Source organism: Globicephala melas, chromosome 19 (assembly GCF_963455315.2).
Source record: "Globicephala melas chromosome 19, mGloMel1.2, whole genome shotgun sequence".
Taxonomy (NCBI): Eukaryota; Metazoa; Chordata; class Mammalia; order Artiodactyla; family Delphinidae; genus Globicephala; species Globicephala melas.
This window is the reverse complement of record NC_083332.1, coordinates 36126326-36138376: the sequence shown is the minus strand read 5'-3', so window position 1 is coordinate 36138376 and position 12051 is coordinate 36126326. Positions and strand designations below refer to the sequence as shown.

General features: G+C 42.4%; 1 long non-coding RNA gene across 1 annotated transcript in view; it reads right to left on the bottom strand.

Moving 5' to 3' along the window:
• Nucleotides 1-2594: 2594 nt before the first annotated feature.
• The window catches only part of LOC132593890 (uncharacterized), a 23818-nt gene continuing 14361 nt past the window's right edge, over nucleotides 2595-12051 (bottom strand). Inside the window, exons 5-6 of the long non-coding RNA XR_009559880.1 lie at nucleotides 5800-6133; nucleotides 2595-2689 (exon numbers count right to left, since the gene is read on the bottom strand). This is a non-coding gene — a long non-coding RNA (uncharacterized lncRNA). The remainder of the gene's footprint in view (nucleotides 2690-5799; nucleotides 6134-12051) is intronic.

Genomic DNA, 12051 nt, shown 5'->3' with positions numbered 1-12051 from the left:
AAGACTCCATGCTTCCACTGCAGGGGGCACGGGTTCGATCCCTGGTTGGGGAACTGAGATCCTGCATGCTGTGTGGCGCAGCCCCCCAAAAAGAAAAAAAAGTTCTGTGGATGTAGCCTAATGCTGTTCAAGACAGAAATCTTTAGGGACTTGAAAAAGCTGGAGGGTTATATCTTTCTTTCCTGTAAATAAAGAGAAAGAGCAAGGTGAAGCCAGCCTCACCCTGACACTCCAAGGCTTTCACATTTACATGCATCATATTATCTATTAAAATGTAGCACAGAGCATTTCATATTTTCAGTTAAAATGAAAGTCCATATATTTGTTTTGTTAAAATTATTATACCTTGCTGTTGAAGAAGCAAAATGCCTACACCCCTTGTTTTAATTAAATAAGCTTAAATATTGGTTGTGTTGGGTGATATCTCACCGGTAATGTTTGTTGTTTTTCTTAATACAATGTGACAAAAATATTCACTTAAATGTTCATGACTAATTCTTAAGTTAGATATGATCCTGTCCAATGACTTCACAAATACTGGCTTCCCTTAGTTTGGATTTTTAAAAATTATTATGGTAAAGTACACCTAATACAAAAATGACCATTTTAACCATTTTAAAGTGTACACTGGCATTCAGTAGATTTACAAGGCTGTTAACCATCTAGTTCCAGAATTTCTTCATCACTGCCAAATCCATTAAGCAGTCATTCTCTGTTCCCTCTCTCCCCATATATTTATTGTATGATTCCATTTTAATGTAATATCCACAGAGACAGAAAGCAGATTATTGGTTGCCTGGGGCTAGAGAGGAGTTGTTGGGGAGAAATAGGGAGTGATTGTCAATGGGTATGGATTTTTTTTTTTTTAGTGGTCATGAAAATGTTCTAAAATTGATTACAGTGGTGAGTGCATGAATTTGTGACTATACTAAAAGCCACTGAATTTTAAACTTCAGGTGGGTGAGTTGTATGGTATGTGAATTATATCTCAATATATGTTTTTAAATAAACAACAAAACACTTAATATCTGAGCTCAGAATAAGCCTCAGAGTTGTGATAGTTACTGTTTAGAATTTTTTTAATTAAAAAAACTTTTTTAGCGATATGCAATTGACATATAACGTTGTGTAAGTTTGAAGTGTTCAACATGTTGGTTTGACCCTTGAACAACTCGGGGGTCAGTGGCTCCGATCCCGGCCCCACCACTCCCCACTTGCAATTGAAAATGCACAAATCCAAGTATAACTTTACGGTCGGCCCTTTGTATCCATGATTCTGTCCTTGGATTCAACCAACCTCGGATCATGTGGTAAGTATTTATTGAAAAAAATCCGCATATAAGTGGACCTGCGCAGTTCAAACTCGTGTTGTTCAAGGGTCACCTGTACTAAGTTTATTCTTACGCTAACGGTGGGGAGTGGATACAGCGTAGATACACTGGACAAAGGGATGATTCACGCCCCGGGTGGGACGAGATTTCATCATGCTGCTCAGAATGGCGTCCAATTAAAAACTTATGAATTGTTTATTTCTGGAATTTTCCATTTTCCAACCACGGTTGACCAAGGGTAACTGAAACCGTGGAAAGCAAAACTGCAGATAAAGGGGGGCAACTGTATTGTTTTCTTATTTAATCATTATTTTTATGATTAGGAAGAAAACAATTGTGTTTTTTTTTAAAGATAATTCAAATGCCCAAGTAATCGCCTTCTTATGCTACCTTAGATCTCCAACTTTAGACCCATACATGAATGAAAAGCAATTGATTTGGGGGTGATCCTCTTCTTGCACAAGGCCCCAGAGGAGGCTGGGGCAGGTGACCTGGCTTCAGTAACCGGCAGTTTTAACAGCAGGTTCTATTGCTTGTTTTCTCAGTAAATGGCTGAAATATCCCAAGGGGATGTGTAAAATTCACCTACTTTCTTGAATATTTATTTGGGGCTGTTGCTGGGACTAATGCAGTAGTTCTAGTTTGATGTTTAATCACAGCTCAGAAATTCTGTTGCCACAGATACAGAGGGCCAGGATGATGTCATTGTTGCCATGTGCCTCATGAGCAGGTTAAAACTGACCTTTAAAACTTAAGCTTAATTATCTTCACTGTCAGAACAGGCCCGTAGGGAATATGCCTTAATGAATTCATATTTTGACAATCATTTCCTTCTTTCCTCATCATTAAAACTGATTTTCTGGGTCTGCCTCTGAATCCACATGGGGGCTCTCTGACTTGCACATTTTCCAAATCCACATTAAGGTAAAAATGCTTCTGTGCACCTGCCTTCTCCCTGGAGAGGAAGGACTGAAAGGAGATCCCAGGAAGAAGGTGACCTAATTCCTTCTCTTGGTCCCTCCATTCTCTCCTTCAGTGGGATCACCCTTCAGGAGCAAAAGAATGGGGTGGGGGTGGAGAGTGTGATGATCCAAGGCACACCCCCCTTCTTCCCGTCTCCCTCACTCAACACAGTGATATCTTGTTTTATAAATGCTCTGGAAAATCAATTCTATATTGAAACTCACTGTGATTTGATTTAAAGAAAAGTATCCTCACAAATCGTGTGAAGCATCAGCCGTGCTCCCACGCTGCATGCCCATGCGCATGGCTGCAAAGCCCACAGCCCACGGCTTCAGCTGGTCCCGTGCAGATGAACACACAGACATCTTCATTCGTTCGTTCTTTGAACAAATGTCCTAGAAATTGAGGAACCAGCAGTGAACAAAAGAGACAAGGAAACAGCCTCATGGAGCTACTGTAGGTGGGGAAGACTGAAATGAAACAAATACTCTCAGAAGGCACCCTAAAATCCCCTGGTGTCAGGTGCTGGGAGGGTGCTATGAGTGCCTATTTCTGATCTATGGGGTGGGGTGGGAGAGGGGAGGTTCAGGCAGAGTGTCCCTGAGGAAGTGACATTTAAACTAAGACCTAAACAACGGCACTCCAGATTTTCTGTATAGGGGATGATTCAGGACAGTATTCAGCTTAGTGAAAACGACAACTGCTCATGTCAGAGAAGGGCAGGTGATGGATAAGTCTCCTCTAAACACCCCTTTATCACCAATACTGGACATGATGAATGAGGGAGTCAGAGGGAGAAAGTGCAAAGGCCCTGAGGTCAGTCTCCTCATGGGATAATCAGGTAAAAGATCTAAATACAAATTGTCATTGTAAACAAGTGGTTCTCCAACTTTTTGGTCTCAGAAACCCTTTACTCTATAAAAATTATTGGAGAGTCCAAAGAGCTTTTGTTTATGCAGAGTATAGCTACCAAAATAAATTATTAGAAATTAAAAACATTTAAAACTATTATTCAATTTTTAATTCTTAAAAAAATAATAAACCGATTACATGTTGACACATACACTTTTTGTGAAAAATAACTATTTTTCAGGACAAAAGACAATTAGAAGAAGAGTTGCATTATTGTACATATTTGTAAATATCTTTCCTCTCTGTCTTAACAGAAGGCAGCTGAATTCTCATGTCTGCTTCTGCATTCAGTCTGTTGCAATATTATTTTAGTTGAAGTATATGAAGAAAATTTGGCCTCCTACAGATAGGTAGTTGAAAAAGTTAGGCTATTTTAATGGCCTTTTTAGATAGTTGTAGGTATCCTTCTTTGATACCATGCCAAAACTTGACAATTGATAGTTTTCCCTTAAAGGTTAGTTGCAGTGTGGAATCTGAAACCATAGCAATAAATTTTTTGTATTCTGTTATATTGAAATTCATTGGTCTGCCTTTGAACGGATCTCTTACCCATGCATAGATTTTTTAACATCATGTTTTGGTCATTTGGAAAATATTGGTTCATTGAGTTGTGTAGATTTTCCACATGTTTTCATTATGTAAAATTTTAAAATCATGTTTGTTAATATCACCACCAATCCCATCAGAAAAATATGTAAGTGTTGGAAAGCTCTCAAGTTCACAGTGGTCAATACAATTTTTCCAAATGCTAATTTTCACTTGAAAGCTCAAATTTCATTATTGCCAACAAATATTTCAGTTGTTTTCATTGAAATGACAGTTTCACTTCATTTATTTTCGAGAAAATGCCTGCCAAATACTCAAGTGTGAATGACCATAGTTTGTAAGTCATACTTTCAAGTAAAAACAATGTTCCACAATAAATGGGGCTAGTTTGGCTGGCAACTCAATCACAAAGTGCTTTTCCTTGAGATAACCATTGTCCTTCAGTTTGCAGAAGAAATGTTTCATGCTTACTTCCTATTTCATTGTGCAGAATATTTTCAAAGTATGTACTCAAAGGTCATGGTTTAATATAATTACTAATTTTAATGGCTTCATCAAGGATGTTATTAAGTGAAAATGCTTTTTTTCCCCCATGAGTGTCTGATAGTGAGGAACCAAGTCAAGTTCATTGATAGGACTGTAAAGGCAAATGGCACATACTCTCTCCCTTTGGAAATCTCACGTTTCCATGCAGATGACACATATGTCCACAAACAATTCTCATGTGGCTCAGTGGATAAGAGCCCAGGACTTGGAGTGACAGAGACCTGGGTTCAGAGCCTCAGTCTTAAGCTTTCTGAGCCTCAGTTTCCTCACCTGTAAAATGGCAATAATATTACCTACCCTCAAGTTTGTTGTGAGAATTAAATGAGCTAATAATACGATAATATGTCTCACATATTAATAGTAGCTGTTTTAAGTGGGGAAGGTGGACTTGAGTCTTAAGGACTATATGTATATAAAATGCAGAATTTATCAGAGTCAGGGACAGGGGTTGGGGGCAGGGGGGAGGGAGACCTTCCAGGAGGAGGGTAGATGGGACCATGCCTGGGGCACTGCTGACGTGGTGAGGTCTGGTGAGCTGGGTGCTCGACAAGAGGGGGTGAAGGGGTGAGGCTCAGGGGTTGGCAGTAGCCAGATGGCAAGGGGTTTGTGGCCATGCTGGGGCTTCTTGTCTGTGGGAGAAGAGATCTAGGCAAAGCTGCCTGGAGTAAGGTGATTGGCAACAGGATGGGGTGGTGGACTAGAGGAGGCAGGAAGGGGGCAGGACTCATAGGAGGCAGGGGCTGGGGGGAGCAGCGGTGAGGAGCAGAGAAGGAGCCTGGGGAAAAGCCTGCCCTGGGGAGGACATCAAGGGCCATGCTGAGGACGTGGGCTACAGTCATGACACTCTTCTCGCTTTTTTTCCCATCTCACGCAACTGTCAGTGGAGGTATTTTTTGCCCCAAATTTCCTGTCCCTCCTCTCTGTCTCAGTAAGCTCATGTGGATGAATCTAGGCTGTCTATTTCTGCAATGAGGCTGAATATCTTAACTGCCAGTCTGACAGACGGATCACCAGTCTCTTCAATTGTTATTTTATAGCAAGGGACACCTGGAATCCTTCCCTATGATTAGCTGGCTGATCTTATTTATTCACATTTTATTCTAAAAAAAGAACTTCTCATTTTAACTCTTGCTCAGCAAGTGCTTGTTGGCCGATAAATGTTAAAGATACGATGTATTTTTTGAAGTACAATAATCTTTGTTAATAATTATTTATAACACAATGTTTTAAAGATTAACTCTGCACCTTTGAGCTCCACAGGAGCGCCAGGACTGCAGCCTGCATCTGGTAGATGTTCCTTCCTACGTAACAGTGACAGGTGCTTATTCAAGAGGAGGCATACAGAAGCCCAAAGCAAAAGACGCCCACCACTCCCCACCCCCCTCACACTCTTAATCTATTCCTCCGGGGTGTGGATATGGTCTGTCACATGCTTTCTATCTTTTCATAATGTACTTCAAACAAAAACAAAAACAAAAAACAAAGCCAGAGATGAACTCACAGTCCGTTTTATAGCTTGCTTTCTCCTTCAATAATAGACCACCAAGGCCTTTTGGAGGTCCCGGCATTGAGTGGCACCCCCTTCTATGCACAGGCTGAAGAGTCCTGTCCATGCAGGATTTGTTCTTAAAGGCATCGGTAGCCTTGAGCACGGCCTTCTTTACCAGAAAAAGCAGACTTTGAAGCCTCCGATGCAATCTGCAAGGGGATCCTTGGAAAAAGGGCAGCTTTTGTCCTTGAATGGTGCCAGCCTGTGGCTGGATGCCATGGCCTCAGAAACTCCAAACCTCCCAGACAGCAAGAGGGTCTTGGGTGGAACCGGGCAACAGCCAGACCTACAGAGAGCAGAAGGCAGAGGCAGCACATGCAGGTTTGCTGCTAGAGCAGATTCTTGCTTTAAGGGATACCAGAGCCCCAACAAAACATGTTTAGGTCACATTTTCCATTTCCTTCAAGACTTTGGTCACTGACATTGAGAAATACAATGACAAGTTGATCTGTTCTATGTCTAGGAAAAGTTCCTCCCAGGAAAACTAATTGTTACATTGACTCAGCACAGTCAAGCAATGATGTTTCTTTAGTGCAATGGGTTACACAAAAAGTCCTTTATGCTTCCATATGGAGACCTGTACAAAAACACTTTCTGCAGGATTATTAATAATTTTAAAAATTGGAAACAATTCAAACGCCCATCAGCATGAGAATGAATAAATAGAGACATTCATAGATGAAATACTTGACAGCAATTAAACTGAATGGAGTAGATCTTAAAGTTGAGTGAAAAAGCAAGCAGCAGAATATTATATGTGAGACTGTTTTAAAGACACACAAAATGCTGTGTTTTGTTTATGGATATGTGTGTGATTTGTAGTAACATGGTAGTGATGACCTTGGGAGGGAGGGGAAGAGACTGCCCAGTTGGGCCACATCAGGGACTTCCCTGGCCCCTGTAACGTTAATTTCTTTCTTTTTTATTGTAAAAAACATAACAAAGTTTACCATCTTAACCACTTCTAAGTGTACAGCTCAGTAGTGTTGTGTTAACATATTCACAATGTTGTGAGATAGACCTCCAGAACTTTTTCCTTGTGCAAAACTGAAACTCCCCATCCCCTCTCCCCAGCTCCTGGCAGCCACCCACTTTCTGCTTAGATGAATGTGACTACTCTAGACACCTCATACAAGTGGAGTCACACAGTAATTATTATTTTTTTGTGACTGGCTTATTTCACTTAACATAATGTACTCAAGTTTCATCCATATTGTACCATGGATTTCTTTTTAAGGTTGAATAATATTCCATTGTGTGGGGCTTCCCTGGTGGTGCAGTGGTTAAGAATCCACCTGCCAATGCAGGGGACACGGGTTCAAGCCCTGGTCCGGGAAGATCCCACATGCTGCAGAGCAACTAAGCCCGTGCGCCACAACTACTGACCCTGCGTGCCACAACTACTGAAGCCCGCACCCCTACAGCCCGTGCTCCGCAACAACAGAAGCCACCGCAATGAGAAGCCTGCACGCTGCAACGAAGAGTAGCCCCTGCTCACCGCAACTAAAGAAAGCCCGTGCACAGCAACGAAGACCCAACGCAACCAAAAATAAATAAATAAAATTTAAAAAATACTTTAAAAAAATAAAGCTTACTGTTTAAAAAAAAAAAGATGGTGGGAGGCTTGAAAGTCAGACAGGTCTGGGTTAAAGTCTGGGCTCAAGGTACTTATCCCCTGAGTCCGTTTCCTCATTTATAAAATGGAGATAATAAAACTCACCTGGCAGGAGTGTTTCAAGAATTAAAATAATATAGGTAACCCCCAGAAAATACGTATAGCCCTGCTGTCCAATAAATGGTGATCATGATTTCATCAGTCATGATGATGGTTGGCAGACAGAGGAAGTCTTCTTAAGTCACTTGCTACCCTCCTGTAAGACTGAAGCATCCATCCTACCTTACTCTTCTTTTCCTCTCTTCTCCTATTCCTCTTCTGCTTCCAGCCTCTGCCCCCATCTTCTCTTCCTGTTCCCCTTTGCTCCAAGATCTTCCCACGGGCCTACCACATGGCAGGCTGGTGTAAGGTAATAGGGAGTGGTGGGGCCTGTGGCAGTCTGAGAGCACAGCTGGTATGGAGGGGGCAGCCACCTCTGAGCTCTAAGTTGCCATGCTGGAATGTGGGCCCAATGTTACCAGATATTTTGGGTTGGTTTTTTTTCTTTTGAGGGAAGTCAGAAATCCAATATTTTAAGGGAAATCTTTGGATTTTTTTAATTGTTGGAAATAATTCCAGTTTTATTCACTACTACGGGGTCCAAACTGAATTCTCAGATGAGCCAGTTCCAATCTGCAGAGTGGCAGCCAGTCACCTCTGAGTGACAAAAGGGCCGTGTGCATGGTGGGAGGTGGTAGGAATGGGAGCTCTTCACGTGTGTACAGATGTGCAGGTCTGCATGTATGTGTGTGCATGTGCATTTTACGGTTGTCTCCAGTCCTAAGCAATGAGAGAAGAGTGGGTTCCCTGGAACATTTGGTTTTCATCCTTCTCCTCCTCAGTGGCTGCTGAGGCATTGGTTGTATGGGATCTGGGCCACTAAAGATCTGTCACATGGGGTCACTGCCTCTGCTTTTGGATGCTCAAAGCTGCATCGGAGACCCTGGTCTGGGAGGTCTCTAGGCCCAAAATTCCAAGATGAAGTCCAAACCTCCTAGTTCCCTCTGCCCTACAAATCTTTAATGCCTGTGTGCACACAAACTCATGCCTCCCTTGGACTTTTCTGTCCTTCTAAATAGGCAAGATTTTCTTTCTCACACAGACTGCAAACTGGTGGCTGCTGATGGAATCTGGCCATGGCTACCCCCTTAAAATAGGGTCCCTGTTCTCCAGCCCCACAGTTCCCACTGCTCCCAATTCAACTCCACAACTACAACGCTGACAAATACCAGTGGTGTTTTAGCATCACACCTGTCTTGTTGTTTTCTCACAGTTGTATAAGGAGGAACATGAAATAGTTTTTGTACCTAAGTCTCTATCAAAAATTAGGAAAAGCAAGATCAATGGACAAGGTTGCATGTTTCATGAAAAGTGTGAGGGTGTATTTCTTTGTGGAAGTGGTGAATATTCCTTTCTGTTTAATATGCAAATAAAATGTGTTTGTATCAGAAAAATGCAACTTATGATTGCATGACAAAGTAGGCCATAGTAAGAACTACGATTGGCATCTATAGAAGATCAGTGATGAAGAATTGATGAAAATAAAAGGGACTAAAATTTCAAAAAGGTTTGATGTTGAATGGAATGTGATACTGAATGGAAGGGAAGTGATGCTGCGGTGCAACTATATTATGATGTGTGTCACCCAGTTATGGACTGCAGTGGGAGAATATCACTGCTTGTCAGTGACTGCTGTTGTTCTTATTGGGGTTTTTTGTTTGTTGTTTTGGCTGCGCTATGCAGCATGTGGGATCTAGTTCCCCGACCAGGGATCAAACCTGCGCCCTGCATTGGAAGCACAGAGTCTTAACCACTGGACCACCAGGGAACTCCTCTGTTGTTCTATTGTTAAAGAGACCTTGGGCGTCCCTGGTGGTGCAGTGGTTAAGAATCTGCCTGTCATTGCAGGGGACACGGGTTCGAGCCCTGGTCTGGGAAGATCCCACATGCCGCGGAGCAACTACTGAGCCTGCGTGCCTGGAGCCCGTGCTCTGCAACAAGAGAAGCCACCGCAAGGAGAAGCCCATGCACCGCAACGAAGAGTAGCCCTCGCTCATCGCAACTAGAGAAAGCCTGCACACAGCAACAAAGACCCAACAAAGCCAAATAAATAAATTTATAAAAAAAAGAAAAAGGACTTCCCTGGTGGCGCAGTGGTTAAGAATCCACCTGCCAATGCAGGGGACACGGGTTCGAGCCCTGGTCTGGGAAGATCCCACATGCTGTGGAGCAACTAAGCTCGTGCGCCACAACTACTGAGCCTGTGCTCTAAGAGAGCCCATGAGCCACAACTACTGAATCCCACACGCCTAGAGCCTGTGCTCCGCAACAAGAGAAGCCACCACAGTGAGAAGCCCGCACACCACAACGAAGAGTAGCCCCCGCTCGCCACAACTAGAGAAAGCCCGCACACAGCAACGAAGACCCAACGCAGCCAATTAATTAATTAATTTTAAAAAAAAGAGAGAGCTTATTAGGTAATAGTCATTTACCAGACATGTAATAAAAATTCTTAGGCATAAAAGATACTCCAAGCACAAGACCAGTGGATCAGTCGAGTTTTCTTTGGTCAGAAGCAACAGAAACTGCCTCTGATTCTTACTCAGTAAAGAAGATTGCTGGTTGGATCTGAGTTAGTTTACAGAAGATCCGGATGTCCGGGATGAACCCTCAGTGTGGCAGCCGAGCCAGCAGGGCCTGCCTTTGGCCTGGCCCAGTGGCTCCAGCTGTTTTGGTCTTCCTGCCCTTTGGCTCAAGACTTGAGTTCCAGGGAGGGGAGGATCTGATGGGCCTGCGTGGGGTCACAGATCCACCCCGGGCCTGTGAGGATACCAGGCCTGTGTGGTGTTATAGCCCTAATTCACAAAAATGAGGGGATGGCTAAAAGAGGTTCTGTGAAGTATAAAAACAGTGATGAAAAATAGAAGTGTAAATACTGTAATTCAGAAAAGGAGTGGCTGGGACCCAAGTGTGATTCACTTCTGCTGGGATAAATGAATCTGAGAACATGATGAGTTTGAGAAAGCAGCCAAAAATCAAAGTGAAGAAAACCAAACAACAGCAACGAAGAAATCCAAACGCGAAATAGGAAGTACCACGATGACTACCTGGAAGTTACATTTTGCTCTACTAGGAGTCCATGGGTCCAGTTTCTGAACGTGTGGTCTGTGGTAAAGCTCAGGCCTTTTTGGTTTTGAGCATCACTGCAGGTTGGGTGGTCTGAGGAGCCTCTCACTGCAAAACAGCACAGAGGACACACCCTGTGACTGATCTTTGCTCCTACGAGCTTTAGGAGAAGATTTCAAGAGAAGTGAGCTGAGGCCTGAGCTGTTAACGCGGTTGCTTTAGAGGCAGGTGCTCTCAGCAGCACAGCTGTTAAAATACTTAACTGGCAGAGAGGGTGGGAAGCCAAGCCACAGTCCCTGGTAGTGGCGCCCTCTGGTGGCCAGAGGCAGAAACAAACTCTCTGGAAGAAAGTGTCTCCAGTTTAGATACAGAGGACACCCATAGATGATGAAGAAACTAACCCTCATCATTAGGAAGGCAAGCCACTTTGTCCAAGAGTTAGCAGATAACACAGAAAACATATTTAGAGTTTCTCCACCTCTCAAATAGCAGATCCTGGAATTTTCAGATACCAAATATAGAACAGATATATAAGAAATGATTAAATAAATAAAGGGTGCAAATGACAAAGATGAGGACCAACAAGGTACAATGAGAAAAAGAGACCTTAAAAATGGGTATGCACAGAACTAGAACAAAAAATTTCACAATTTGTATGGAAACACAAAAGACCCCGAATAGCCAAAGCAATCTTGAGAAAGAAAAACGGAGCTGGAGGCATCAGGCTCCCTGACTTCAGAATATACTACAAAGCTACAGTAATCAAGACAGTATGGTACTGGCACAAAAACAGAAATATAGATCAATGGAACAGGAAAGCCCAGAGATAAACCCACGCACATATGGTCACCTTACCTTTGATAAAGGAGGCAAGAATATACAATGGAGAAAAGACAGCCTCTTCAATAAGTGGTGCTGGGGAAACTGGACAGGTACATGTAAAAGTATGAAATTAGAACACTCCCTAACACCATACACAAAAATAAACTCAAAATGGATTAAAGACCTAAATGTAAGGCCACACACTATCAAACTCTTAGAGGAAAACATAGGCAGAACACTCTATGACATAAATCACAGCAAGATCCTTTTTAACCCACCTCCTAGAGAAATGGAAATAAAAATAAACAAATGGGACCTAATGAAACTTAAAAGCTTTTGCACAGCAAAGGAAACCATAAACAAGACCAAAAGACAACCCTCAGAACGGGAGAAAATATTTGTAAATGAAGCAACTGACAAAGGATTAATCTTCAAAATTTACAAGCAGCTCATGCAGCTCAATATCAAAAAATCAAACAACCCAATCCAAAAATGGGCAGAAGACCTAAATAGACATTTCTCCAAAGAAGATATAGATTGCCAACAAACACATGAAAGAATGCTCAACATCATTAATCATTAGAGAAATGCAAATCAAAACT